At 35.6% G+C, this 15,176-nt stretch overlaps 2 long non-coding RNA genes across 2 annotated transcripts; one reads left to right on the top strand and one right to left on the bottom strand.

The window, feature by feature from the left end:
- Window positions 1-246: 246 nt before the first annotated feature.
- Window positions 247-665, bottom strand: LOC116163178. Its single transcript, XR_004143687.1, has 2 exons — window positions 413-665; window positions 247-362 (listed from the first exon to the last, which is right to left on the bottom strand). It is a non-coding gene; the product is annotated as an uncharacterized LOC116163178 (long non-coding RNA).
- Window positions 666-10,865: 10,200 nt separating this feature from the next.
- Window positions 10,866-14,658, top strand: LOC116164947. Its single transcript, XR_004144036.1, has 4 exons — window positions 10,866-11,361; window positions 12,107-12,227; window positions 13,745-13,837; window positions 14,160-14,658. It is a non-coding gene; the product is annotated as an uncharacterized LOC116164947 (long non-coding RNA).
- The last annotated feature ends 518 nt before the right edge of the window (window positions 14,659-15,176 follow it).

Genomic DNA, 15,176 nt, shown 5'->3' with positions numbered 1-15,176 from the left:
GATGTGAATCCTGGGGAACAATTGCTTGATTTATAGGTACAATTTGCCGATGGTGCACACCAGTATCATACACTGTTCTGACATAATTTTCCCCTTTTGGAGACAGATCATTAGCTTATACACTGTTTGCGGCTAAGTGCGGAGAACCAGGTGATCATGCACCAACAAAGTACATAATGAACTGTACTTGATTGATACACTTCTTATCAGTTTGGTTGTTATCATGAAGGAAAATAAAGTACAACGTTAGTAAATAATTCTTATATTGAAAACTGTACAAATAAAATAAATGTACCTATATTCTTTTCCGAGTGAATCTTGAGGGCAAACGCAGCTGATGGTTTCAGAATGGGAAATTATTTCTAAACAAAATAGCAACCATAAAATAGAATAAATGAATTGGAATACTCACAATTATACAACAGGCTTTGGCAATAAAGCCCTAAGCAGTTTCTTGTACTTCAGTAATAAGCTGTTGATACTATAGCAAACCGTTGACGATGACGACGGTGATAATATTGAATTGAGATGTCTTCTCCCCTAACGGGTTTAATCATAACGATCTTCCTTCAGGATATCTTGTCTTTATCGAATGTGGCGGCGATCGATGTGTATTGTTTCGAACATCCATCGATGACCTCTCTCTTTTTAAGACCAAATCCTATCTGTCGTACTACATGTAAGTACAAAGGCAACATACACTATAGTTAAACTACTCTATACAAAGTAATCAGTCGCCTAAGGGTTAGGCATCCAAACATGTACATATCTGTTACGTCATGTAACTAGATAGTCACGCCGCCACTGGAATATCACTTGCTTACTGTAATCGAGAAATTATCAATGAAAAGAAGTATAAAGCAGTATTTTATTGATGCACAAAAATATAGGACAATTGTAAGATTATGAAAATGAAGACCTTAAAAGTGTTTTATTAACTACCATGAAGATTTAATTAAATTTAGCCAAACCAGACAACGTGCCGTTTTTTATCTTGCCTATGAAATGATATTCCTGCTGGACAACGACCACTGCAACTTTTACAGTTGTACGCAGAACAATTCACCACGTTTATATCACACAGTTTTGCACACACAAACTTTATCAATAATGAAGAAATGTCAATAAATTCACACTGCCACCGCGCTTTGACTGCCACCGAAAATATGGCGGTCGTCTCGAAATTCGCGTCAAATTCACACATGCCTTGGATGCGGTATTACGGGTCCCCTCTCTTTCCTTGTCTTAAGGTAAGTTCATAGCTCTCCGTTCATACGTTTCCGTTTGTCCGTTAGCCAATCACAAGATAGCAAATTTTTAAATCGTACGTCGTCCGACGGAAAAGTTGGTTGAAGTTGAACATTTACGTTTCCGTTGGTCCGTTTTTAACAAGAGTGAGGTTACGTTTGGTACGTTAACAGTGTTCGCCTATTCGTTCTTTACGGTAATAATCAGATCGCAGCGTGTTCTTACTATCGTACCATTTTTACATACTGAAAATCACGGAGGGTATAGTACTAAATAAAATTTAGGTTATGGTTATACGTTGCAAATGTACAATGTGGACGGATTGCTATAAACCTTAACAAAATGTACTATCCGTTTGACGGATCAACGCAACGGATGAACGGAGAGCTATGAACCCACCTTTAGGGTGAGATCACTTGTCACTTGTCAAACTTTGTAAAATCAGACACACACACAAATATTGAATACCTACATATAAACAGGCATTTATTACTTACAGACATACATTGTGTTCTTAAGTTTTAGTTGAAGTGTTCAGTTTTACTTTGTTACATAAATAAATGTTAATTCGGTCTACCTCATATTCCCACATTGGCGACGAGGATGGGATTATTACTTGCAGCGTTTTGAATTGGAGTTGGAAATACGTGGACTAATGGGAAATGATTCGGCGGAGGTAAGACGAAATTTGCTGCTATCAAAGGTAGGTGCAGACGTTTTTAAAATTTTATTTGATCACTTTAAACCCGAAAAGTTGATCGAAAAGACTTATATACAACTCACAACAGTGCTAAATAAAATTTACGGTAAAAAGGTTTACATTTTTGCTGAAAGAATAAACTTTGCGGGCTGTTTTAGGAATGAAAATGAAAGTGTCACTAACTATATGCGTGCATTAGCTGGAGACTGCAGTTTTGGTGCTGGCTTAAACGAACGAATGCGTGATCAGTTAATTTTCGGCATAAACAACCGCGAATGGCAAGAAAAAATTATTCAAAAACATTCAACAAACGATAGGTACTACTTCCGACGAAGTAGAAGCGACGTCTCTCATTTTAGAACAAGCGTGCATTCAGTCAAAGCAGTTAAACAGTTTACAAATCAATCAGATTTCGGACAATAATTATGTGAACCGCGTAAGTAAACCGGGAACTTCAAAACAAAAATTTAAAAGTGACAAACATTTGCCAAAAGAAAATAAACCAAAAATTATTGACTTAAATCCACAAACAGACTGTTTATTTTGCGGTGATTCCAAACACAGGCAAAAATATTGTTCGGCCTATGGGAAAGTGTGTAGCAGTTGCGGAGAAAAAAATCATTTCGCTCGTGTTTGTGTAATTTCGGGACGTGCAGTAATAAAACAAGGTACTAAATCAAACGCATACGAGGGACGTTCAAAGCATTCTACGCGCTATGTTCGTGACGATAGTGATAGTGAACAAACTTCATCTGAATCTGAAAGCAAACAGAATCGGACGATGAAATGAAGAACAAGGCTATACGTAACGTGAGAAAAGACGGCCCTGCCACAAAAGTACTTTTGCCGGTCTACATAAACAAAATTATGGTCGTTTTTAAATAAATACATGGTCATCACGGATTGCCAGCACGGCTTTCGTCCAGGATATTCGACGGCATCCGCAAACTATGAATTTACCCAGTATCTTTTTCGGGAACTAGACAAAAAGAATATTATTGTGGCACTTCAATTTGACCTATCGAGTGCATTCGACAGCGTCAATAAGCAAATTGTGTGTGCAAAATTGGAAAGGTACGGATTAAGGGGCACGATAAACGAATGGCTCTACTCCTACCTGTCAAACCGTTCAATCGTTGTAAAGGTGAATGGAAATATGTCCGACAAATTCAATCTCGAGATAGGGACCCCGCAAGGGAGTGTACTTGGCCCACTGATCTTCCTTCTATTCATAAATGACCTCCCAGAATACATTTCTAGCGGTAAATTATTTATGTACGCCGACGATACCACTGTTGTGGTGAGTGGAAATACTACACAGGATATCGTCCATAATGTCGAGATAGTACTAAATCAATTTGAGTCATGGTGTGGGAAGAATGGGCTAGCTGTCAACTACAACAAATCTGCGTTCATTGAAATTCATTCCAAATACTGTGATACGAACACATTCAACTTTAAAATGAACAACCATGTAATACCAAGTGCACGGAGGACAACATTCTTAGGCATACGCCTTGATGATACGTTGTCTTGGTCTACCCAGGTGTCTGATGTCTGCTGCAAGCTTAACAAGATTTACTACCTAATGGTGAAGCTCAAAAACTCATTTGGACCTGGAGTTTTAGTAAGTGTGTACTATGCATTAGCATACTCAGCGATTAGTTATAATATTGCCGTATGGGGAGCCAGCATTTACTGTGACAGAGTGTTTGTATTGCAAAAAAGACTACTCCGATTAATTTTCAATATTAAATACTATCATTCGTGCCGAGGGGTTTTCCGCAGCCATCGAATTCTCACCTTGTTTTCCATATACATATGTACTCCACTGTGTGACTCACATACATATGCACAAGAATACCTATTTGCTCAATAAAGATATGCACACTTACGATACTAGACACAAAGATAATCTCCGACTAAGTAAACCACGACATTCTTTTTTTAAGAAGTCGCCTGAGTATAAGAGCGCTTTATATTATAACTCGTTGCCTAGTGCCTTCAAAAACTTGACAAAACCACAGTTTAAAAGAAAAGTTAAAGAGTTTTTGTCATTAGGAGTTTTTTATAATGAAAAAGAATATTTAAATAGATAGATGAAGTACCTCACCAATATGTGTTTAAATTGTGTGTGTGTGTGTGTGTGTGTGAGAGAGAGGGTGTGTACGTTTCCCGATATTTATGGCAACATTGTGTGTGAATATGCCTGAACTGTGGCAGCTTCAAAAATTGTGGCAGCATACACGCGCTGTCACAATTTTAAAGGTGCTATTCGCTTGCCCTACATCATATAGGAAACAGTGACAAGGACCATATTATACGCCAAGCGATTCTACGTCACATATCCCTCCATTACCAACTACAAATTAAAATTAAAAATGTAACATGGACATTTCTCAAAGTTGCCACAATTGGGGTATATTCACATAGCACACACACCAATATTTATGGCAACTTAAAGCTGCATTAATTAGTGCTGCCCTCTACAATAATTGGCAGTGTTGCCACATTTATTTATACGATTTTATGTACGATGTGTTGCATAATCCATCGAGTTCTCGTTTTTGGATTATATCATGCCAATGTAATGTTTGTTGCCTACAAATATTATTCCTGTTTAAATTGTGCTTATATTTTAAAACGTAGTAGAAAACTTAAATTAATTAATTAACTCTTAAGTACACGAGTAGAAATGTAACTTAGAAACATCGAGAAAGTAGGAAATCCACCGTAGCTCTCTCACGAAAGATGCGTTTGGTACACCAATTGTTTGAATCAAACTTTCTTCACTCTTCAGGAACGCCGCGCTGGATATCCCAGAAAAACATTCTCGAAGCAAATTCTTTAACTTTAGATTTACGATCCATTTTACCAAAGATAATAATACATGCTATTATAGATAGCACCTTAAATGGAAAAGTTGTGAACTGCTTATTAACGAGCTCCTATCGATTTTATTATTTTGCTGTGTCTGTCCGTCCGTTAGCATGATATGGATTCTTTATCAAATTTGTAGAGACTTATAGCTTAAGTCATATACAATACGCAATGCCAAAAGTTCAGTCTAATCGATGCAACATTGACAGTGTCCTTTTCTCATCTCTACCATTTATGAACCGAATCGCAAACGTTTTTATTTATGAAGGAATTTAAATGAAAGCACAAAAGCACTTCGGATGAAAGCAAATGTAACGGCACTTGAAAAATTTGGTTTTGCGCATGGGCGGGCCAACTTTCATTTTATGAAAGTATTTAAATGAAATTTGATATACAGTGCTATTTATTTAGAAGTAGACATATGGATTTACGTGTATTATTTTTCCCTATGTCTACTTTTAAATGACAAAATCTCTTCTGAAGGGCACCTAATTTTATACGCATCCAAAATATCTTCTTAAAACAAATAAAGATCTGGATGTCATATTAATTAATTTGAATATTGTTTGCACATATTTTTTCTTCAGTTGAATACATCACACACGAACGAAAAAAAAATACGGAAGGCAAAACAACAATATTCCAATTAATTTGTATGACAGTCAGAAGTCAATATACGTAAATCCCTATGTCTACTTCTTAATAAATAGCACTATATGCATTTGAAATAAAAGCAAATGTAAGGGCAGTTTAAAAATTTGGTTTTACGAATGCGCAGTGCCAACTTTCTTATTTACGAAATCATTTAAATGAAATTTGATACTTAGGCATTTGGAATAAAAGCAAATATAACACAAGGTTCAAAAATTTGGTTTTTCGCATGCTAAAGCTATGCCCAGGTGCTCGTTTGCTCTATTTGTTTACACGTATATTTAATTCCCCAAAGAGGTTATACTGTGCTATTTTGGTTTTTAATATTATTGAGCGATGTGTAAAAAATAAAAAAAATATCATGAGTGCTTTCGAACTGTTCAATACCGTTAAGCGTAACGCGAATTCTTAACGTAAGAAAATACATAAATGGTCGTTTACGTTTAAAAAATGTATGCATTTTTCATGACCTAGTTCACATTCCTTTACTTATTTACGTAGATCAAATCACATTTAGGGGAAAGGCAAAAATACGTACCTATAGGCCGCTGAGAATTTACGTCGTTAGCGAATGAGATGGAATTACATCGTATCGTGGATTTCTATTCTTAATTACATTAAATTCAATGTATGTTTTAGGGGAATTTTCCTTTTATGTGATGGTTTTGTCCGTCTGTTCCTTGTCTAACTCGAGAACGAAAACAGACACCGACGTGAAACCTTTATTCGAATTCTACGCGTTCAAGGATCAGTACCTACTATTGAATATGAGCCGGATAAAAAGTCGTGTTTCCAAACGAGAGCTGATTTAATCGGGTTTGAACGGTGCACAACCAATTTATTGCGCGGTGATTATCTTATTTGCGGAGCAATCCTTATGAATTTCCGCTGGTAGGGTCAAAAATTCATATGCGAATAACTTGAGAACGGAGTGTCTCAAGTCGGTACGCACAAAGGGAAAGTGATAGGTTTCCCTGAGACGCAACTAGCGGTACCACAGTTGACCGGGCCGGGGTACTGACAACCGAGATATGATATATGTTGGAGAACGAAGGGTCGTAACAGAATAGGTACTAACAAAGTGGAAATTAAAGTTTTTTGCGAGATGCATGCGCGAAAATTTGAATTCGAATATCTCAAGAACTATTTGGTGTAATGAAGTTGTTTGTTTTGAATATCGTGTTAACGTGATTAGCCTGTTTTTACTATGTATTGTTATTTTGAATTTCAATTTACAGATTAAGATCTCCCTAAATTGAACTTCTTCATACTTAAACAAGGCAAGAGTCTTATATATCTTAAGTTCCTCAAATTGTCTCAAGTTCTCAAATCTTTCCTCCATTGCTATATGACAACATTTTCACTTCTGAATCAGTCTCCTTGTGTTCACTGAGTACAATGGTCTTCGCCAATTAGTACACAAAATGGTGTAAGTTTGGTATAAAAAGGTTTAATTGGGGGGAGGGGGGGGCTACGGATCTTCCTGCACAAACCACAAACATATTCAAGGTTTTTGCAAAAAAAGTATATACTTATGCACAGAAAACTATAATATACTTTTTGTGCAAGCGTTTGACAGTTATCGTGTTCACGGACAGACGGACACCATCGATTCCCCTACAAAGATCGCTTTGCTCTGCGGCTTAATAATCATCATCTTTTTCATTCAACGATCTAAGTCTAACTAGTACACTTTTGCACTCTTGATGTCTGTCTGTCTCTCTGTCTAAAGTCACAATTGCTCAGGAACCATCTACTTACAGACTTGGTATTGGTGTCATTCGATCAGAAATTAAAAATTATTTCATGTATGTATTCTCGCAAAGGCATGAAATATCCATAAGGGCTATTAAAATCGAAAAAAACAAATTTGAAAGTGCACTTTTTGCCTCTTGCTCACTATAATGGGTTTGCTGTTGAAAAAGTTTTGACCTTCATTTTCGAAAGAAAATTTCTTTTTGTAACTTCTAGCAATAAAAATAACAGAAATCATTCTTGGCGCACGTGAATCATCCATAACGAATAAATAGGTATAATATTTCCGGGCGCATTTTGCTGACCTACAGTCTACCTCAAGACCTCTCGTTAGAATACCTACCGTCGAAATCTTTATGTAGGTACCTTAACCTAGGTATTTGCGAAAACGGTGGCTAATAACAATCTTCCAATTTTCATTTTCAAAAACATGATACTGTCAATATTTTCGCCGCAAGTCCAAGTTTTCACAGTCGATACTACTATCAAATTGCAAAAAGAAACAACAGGTCATATCATATCACTTTTTTGTAATTTGTTTGTAGGACGAGTTATTAAAATGTGGGTAGAATCGTAGAATGCAGCGGTGTGATTTGCCTTGTATTATTGACCTTGACCGGTGATATTAATACACGAACAGCTGATTACCACTGCCTGCGTTTGCTACGTCTGCGGTGCAAATTTTAATGCGAGTTTATTTTCTTTTTATACACATACAAATTTTTAAGTATTCTAATTCTAATATACGAGTAAAAAATAAGCTCGTAGGTTCTAATCTAATTAAGTATAAAGTGACATGTTTAGTGCACTTACAATAAATAAAAAGCGCACTTTTTCGCTCTTGATGTCTGTCTGTCTGTCTGAGTCACAAAGGCTCCGGAACTACACCACTTACAGACTTGGTAGTGGTGTCATTCGATCAGAAATTAAAAATTATTTCATGTTTGTATTCTCGTTAAGTCATGAACTGTCGATAAGGGCTATTAAAATCGCAAAATTAAATTTGAAAGTGGTCTCTTCGCCTCTTGCTTACAAGGGCCTTAACGAATTTTTTTAGTTTGAAACCACTACGCATTTACATTTACCTATACTTATACCATCTGTGTCCCATAAACTTTGATAGAACTGATAACTTAGCCAATTTTTATTGTTTATAAACAAACATAAAATTACCAAACTTAAGGCTATAGAAGTGTAGACCGGTACACTACTAACCGGCAATGACCAAACCGGCGACGACTAGCCGGCGGTACATCAAACCGGCGCTATCGCAAGTACCTCACAAAGTTATCGCAAATGATTTATTGAAATGGAATGAAGACCATTCGTCCTCGTGTGTATCTGTCTATAAAATTCCCATTTCTCCATAAATTGGGAACGCATACCTACCGGCGCGCATTATTTCATAGGATCTTCCTTCAACATTCATCTAATGCATGGCCTGATACCTCTTATTAGGCCATTGTACCGTGCAAACTTATGATTGTAAAACATTTTGAATCTAAAGGGTATGGTCATGTGGCAATCATCTTCAAATTCAAGAAAACATCATCTTTTACAGCACAAAACGTTTGAGCCAAAAATATTATTAATGATTTCTCCTTCTGTCGTTTTAAAATGATTTTTTAAGTAAGTTGGACAACTTTAGTTTTTTGGATAATTCAAAAAACGACACCCATCGTTCGAGAAAACTACAATACACCGAAATCTTATTATACAAACTTGTACAACCTAAAAGGGCGCGTCTGTTTTGAATCCCCCAAATTTCGTTTTTGTCATTTTGGGTTCCCGCTATATCGCCTGGGAACCCAAGATATTTTACCTACGAGTTTGGTGACACTTTGTCGTAGAAAAATCTGCATAATAGGAATTCTGTCATTTTAAAATGATTTTTTAAGTAAGTTGGACAACTTTAGTTTTTTGGATAATTCAAAAAACGGCACCCATCGTTCGAGAAAACTACAATACACCGAAATCTTATTATACAAACTTGTACAACCTAAAAGGGCACGTCTGCTTTGAATCACCAAAATTTCGTTTTTGTCATTTTGAGTTCCCGCTATATCGCCTGGGAGATCAAGATATTTTACCTCGAGTTTGGTGACACTTTGTCGAAGAAAAATCTGCCTAATAGGAATTCTGTTATTTTAAAATGATTTTTTAAGTAAGTTGGACAACTTTAGTTTTTTTAATAATTCAAAAAACGACAAGAAAACTTACACCGAAATATTATACAAACTTGTACAACCTTCTTTTTGAATAATTTCGTTTTTGTCAATATCGCCTGGGAAACCTCGAGTTTGGTGACACTTTGTCGAAGAAAAATCTGCATAATAGGAATTCGTCATTTTAAAATGATTTTTTAAGTAAGTTGGACAACTTTAGTTTTTTTAATAATTCAAAAACGACGCCCATCGTCCGAGAAAACTACAGTACACCGAAATCTTATTATACAAACTTGTGCAACCTAAAAAGGCGCGTCTGTTTTGAACCCACTCAAATTTCGTTTTTGTCATTTTGGGTTCCCGCTATATCGCCTGGGAACCTAAAATATTTTACCTACGAGTTTGGTAACACTGTGTCGTAGAAAAATCTGCATAATAGGAATTCTGTCATTTTAAAATGATTTTTTAAGTAAGTTGGACAACTTTAGTTTTTTGGATAATTCAAAAAACGACACCCATCGTTCGAGAAAACTACAATACACCGAAATCTTATTATACAAACTTGTACAACCTAAAAGGACGCGTCTGTTTTGAATCCTCCAAATTTCGTTTTTGTCATTTTGGGTTCCCGCTATATCGCCTGGGAACCCAAGATATTTTACCTACGAGTTTGGTGATACTTTGTCGTAGAAAATTCTGCATAATAGGAATTCTGTCATTTTAAAATGATTTTTTAAGTAAGTTGGACAACTTTAGTTTTTTGGATAATTCAAAAAACGGCACCCATCGTTCGAGAAAACTGCAATACACCGAAATCTTATTATACAAACTTGTACAACCTAAAAGGGCACGTCTGCTTTGAATCACCAAAATTTCGTTTTTGTCATTTTGAGTTCCCGCTATATCGCCTGGGAGATCAAGATATTTTACCTCGAGTTTGGTGACACTTTGTCGAAGAAAAATCTGCCTAATGGGAATTCTATTATTTTAAAATGATTTTTTAAGTAAGTTGGACAACTTTAGTTTTTTTAATAATTCAAAAAACGACGCCCATCGTCCGAGAAAACTACAGTACACCGAAATCTTATTATACAAACTTGTGCAACCTAAAAAGGCGCGTCTGTTTTGAACCCACTCAAATTTCGTTTTTGTCATTTTGGGTTCCCGCTATATCGCCTGGGAACCTAAAATATTTTACCTACGAGTTTGGTGACACTTTGTCGAAGAAAAATTTGCCTAATAGGAATTCTGTCATTTTAAAATGATTTTTTACGTAAGTTGGACAACTTTAGTTTTTTTAATAATTCAAAAAACAATTTTGCCATTTTGCCGTCAGTCAAATTTATTTTGTAAATATTTAATATTTCAAGCTCTAGCTAGTTCGGTACGTAATAGAACGCCATCCGCCCGTTTTTCACAAGATGATAATGGGACATAATGGTAAAAGCAAAGATCATATTATGATCTTTGGTAAAAGGTTAATCTCTTTATCGTCTTGTTAATTAAATATAAGTAATAAGCATTGAGTAACTATAGCATTGCTAATCCAATAGTCAATCATATAAGAAATTTAGAAACAAGAACCCATCGTCCGTGCCCCGTGGTAGGTATGATTTTCAATTTGCAATGAAGTAAAATGGTGAATAAATAAATGAGTTTTTTTTGTGCCAAATTGTACAGTTTTGCAAGTATACAGTATACACATCTTCGTTTCATTGTTTTTGTAAATAAAATTATAAGTGTAGGAAATAAAATTGTAAGTGTAGGCTTTCAGATTGGAATTTCCGTTGGCCTTGGCAGAAAGTGCATCGCATCACAGATAAGACGAACGTTCTCAGCTTCATTTTACAATTTTTCCTTCATTCGGGTCTTTGGCGGGGAGTTGTGTTGTGGCGTACTTACGTAACGTAATGTAATTGACATTGGATGATAAGTGGTAATTAATATCTAAAGGACTGTAAGGTAGGTGAAGACATAAAGTTACTACGAACTACGATTACGATGTGCTTTCGATACAGGAGCCCCATTAAAAGTTTATGCGGAAGTATACAGGGTGTAGAATTGGTTTATGCACCATAGGCATATCGATGGTAATTCCTTTATATCCAAACATTTTTTTCCCTAAATATTTTACACTGAAGTTGTAAATACCGTTTTTGTCGATTATAAATTTCTGCGTCTATTGATGTGCCCATTTGTAATTTGTTGTTGTGGTAAATCGGAGAAATTAAGGAAGTTATAAATTAAAAGGATAATAATTGGAAATTTAATTTTTGTTTCAATGATTTCACGGCACGAGTGATGTTAGTGATAAATCATTCGTCCATTGAAAGTATTGAATACTAAAATTAGTTTTTTAGGCAAATACATACTAATTCTCATTTATATATTTTTTCCGGTTTCCCGATTTTAAAAATAATAAATGAGGGCATGAGCAGACGCAGAATTTATTGTTCAAGCGACAAGAAACCTTTTTACAACTTTGCTCTAAATTAATTAGGGGAGAAAATATTTCGATATAAAGAAATAAATATGTCCCTACGGATGCATAACCTGTTCAACACCGGACACCCTCTATAATGACAGATTTAAAGTTTAATTTGGTTATGACCATTCCATTGTAATGATTCGTTTTTTAAATTTAGCTTCCCCATAATGTTATAATTATCACCAATTCCAATGCAAATTTTAATTATAATTTTTGCAGTATTTTTTTGGAACAATGCCGAGAAGATCAGTTAGAATTTTGTCGATGCTCAAAAATCCCGTCCATCCGTAAGACAGCATCCAGGATGAATATGATCTTCAAGACATCGAACGTTGTCAAGGTAAATATTTCCGAATTCATTTGTGTCCTAAAATTTCCCTGGTCCTGGAATTTTTTACTATAAAATTTCGCTGTCTAAAGGGGGGGGGGGGGCATGAATTATTTCCTGAGATGCTGTTTTTGATAGTAAAACGTGCATAACTTAAAGGTATCATTCAAATAGATTGCTTTGTACATACTTATAACTTCCCCGCGCGACTCTTTTTCGTTATCAGTGGGGGATGGGGCCGGCGGTTGTGGGGGGGGGGGAGTTAGAAATTAATTAATTAATTTTGTCTTTCATGGTATTCTAATTAAAGGTCTCAACGAAAGGAACCGCTTTCTACCAACTACTGCCCTGCTCTCTGTCCTCTTATCAAAAGACAGTGGTGGGGAAGGGGGGGGGGAGTGGAACTGGTTTTATCCTTCATGGTACTTTAATGAAAGGTATCAACGAAAGGAATTAATTTCTACCAACCATAGACCTCCTCCTCGACCTCTTATCGTAATCGGATATATTCCCTTATATCTTCAGAACGGATTGTCGGAAGAGGGTTCTCACAAAGGGCGATTGGAACGTCTGCAAGAAATATATCCATTGGTGATGTCTAAACTTTAAGAGCGAATGTCTCGAAAACTGTTTGTCGGAGGAAAGTACTCTCAAAGGAAAAATCTGCAGAATAGAGTGTCGGAGGATTTTGAATGTATGCCAGGCGGTCTTTAAATGTTTGTGTATAAAGAGCCATACCGCCTTCTCCCCTTAGAACCCTATTTCGGTCTAAAAAAATGAGCTTTATCTGCACATCTCCATTATAAAAACAAATAACCTTCCTCATAGGCACATCCTCAATTTTATATTTTTCTGTGAACCTAGAAAAAGTACATACTGTATCGAGTAGCATTTTGTATGGCGAATACAATAAGTATGGGACAATATGTCATTTAAAGGACCCATAAATGAATTATTTTGACATGTTGTCAATGACCTACTACACCAACATAATAAAAGTTGTTTATTATTTATGTCAGAAAAAATGCTTGTTAAAAATATTGTTATTAATATTATGTGTTAACATTTTGGTGTAGTAGGGGTTGACAAAATGTCAAAATAATTCATTGATGGTTCTTCTGAATGATAATTGTCCCATACTTCATTGTATTCTCCATAAAAAATGCTACTCGAACAGTATGTACTTTCAGGTTCACATAAAAATATCAAGTTCATGATATGCCTATGAGGAAGGTTATTTGTTTTTTGATATCTTTTTAAACAGGACCAGACAAAAATAAAAACGAATACGGCTAATTTCGGTTTCTGTCGAATACCTTTGGAACTGATCAGATATCTGAATTTTAAAAACATCTTACTAAGCCCTAAAATACTCGACTTTTTCTAATTAACCGACTGTGTATCTCTTATGGTTTCCAATTTTCCCATGCTGTTCATCCTTACCTTGGTCACTGTGTATATGATTTGCATCCTTTTCGTGGATGTATGTGATTGCGCGATAGTATATTTATATCATATGTGTCTTACAGATGCCCTAAATCCTGAAGAAAACCGAATCGCACCAATACAGACTACAGGGGAAATTATGGAGGAGATAGATTTGATAAAACCAAATACAAAAGGTAAAATTATATATAACTATCGCCAGGAAAGATTGCCCGTCACAGCACACCTTGTCTATGTTTTTCTTAAGATGCGAGCAACTTCCGGAATAGGATCGTGCCAATGTTGAACGAAAAGTCTTTTTGTTCAACATTGACACGATACTATCCCGGAAGTCGCTTACATTTTTAGAAAAACCTCGATTGTAGACCCAGCTCAAGTGTTTTGTGACCGGCAATCTTTCCTGACGAGAGGTTTATTTTCATCATTTTACTATTTCATTATTTGATTCTGGTGAGATACAAATGTTAAATTTTATCTAACATCATGTTAATGTTACAGGTAAACTCCAGCATAAATCTCTAGTAGCGCGCCATATGGTCTTCAGAAGAAAAATCAGCTGTCTTAGGTTTTTTCAACCAAGAAATTAAAAAAAGATCTAGTACCCGGAGAAGCTCAATGTGAAAAGTGCTTAGAAGAACATGATGTTTTGCCCACAAGATCATGGACCGACGTAAAATTCTGCATTAAAAACCATCTAGACAAGAGAAAAGATGAGTGCCTTTACTCATACAAAGTTAAAAACTGCCTTTGTTGTACTATAGTGTGACATTTTACACGTTTAATCTATTTCTTATTACTAAAAAATGTACAGGTACTAGGTAGCTTTACTGAAAGCATTGAATTTATAGATAGTTATCAATTCAATGCTGAAAGTACCATTGCTGTACTAATTAAGATTATTGTAGTTTTCTGAAACATTTTTAATTTTTCTGTTGTTCATTGGGATTTATAAAATTCCTTCTGTATTTGTGTATAGCCAACTGAATAAAGATTTCTAAGCAAAATTGTGTTTTGTACCTGGGTTAATTTTTTCTAAACGGTAGGTACTATATGTGGATCTCGCGGTAAAGGTAAATTAATTTGGTAAGAACAGAGAGATAATCTGGGGAGTGGATATCCCAAGGATGAATTTTGTTTGTAAGAAATCTACTAGAGATACTTTTAATACATAAACTGCTTCAGGACATTTGTAAAGCGTTGCTTGATTCAGCTTATGTCTTTGATGGCTGTTAACTTTTGGTCATTGAATAAATTTTTATTCAATGTTTTGGTCCAGGTGCCATTTGCACTTTAGTCCACCACTGCTCTAGATTCTAGACTAGCGCAACTACCTACCACTATTTAGGTACCTAAAATTGACTACGTACCTACCTAACTTGTATGGCAACCATGATTTTGTCATCAATTTTGTCTATTTTGCAAAATGACATTATCTTAGGCGTTTCTATCGGTTTCATAGCGTAGCGTGAATGAGGTTAGGCAACACATCGAACTCCCACACCAGTTGAATAATAT

Source organism: Photinus pyralis, unplaced genomic scaffold, assembly GCF_008802855.1.
Source record: "Photinus pyralis isolate 1611_PpyrPB1 unplaced genomic scaffold, Ppyr1.3 Ppyr1.4_LG2, whole genome shotgun sequence".
NCBI lineage: Eukaryota > Metazoa > Arthropoda > Insecta > Coleoptera > Lampyridae > Photinus > Photinus pyralis.
Note: the sequence above shows the minus strand (reverse complement) of the source record. Positions and strands in the feature narration are given on the sequence as shown.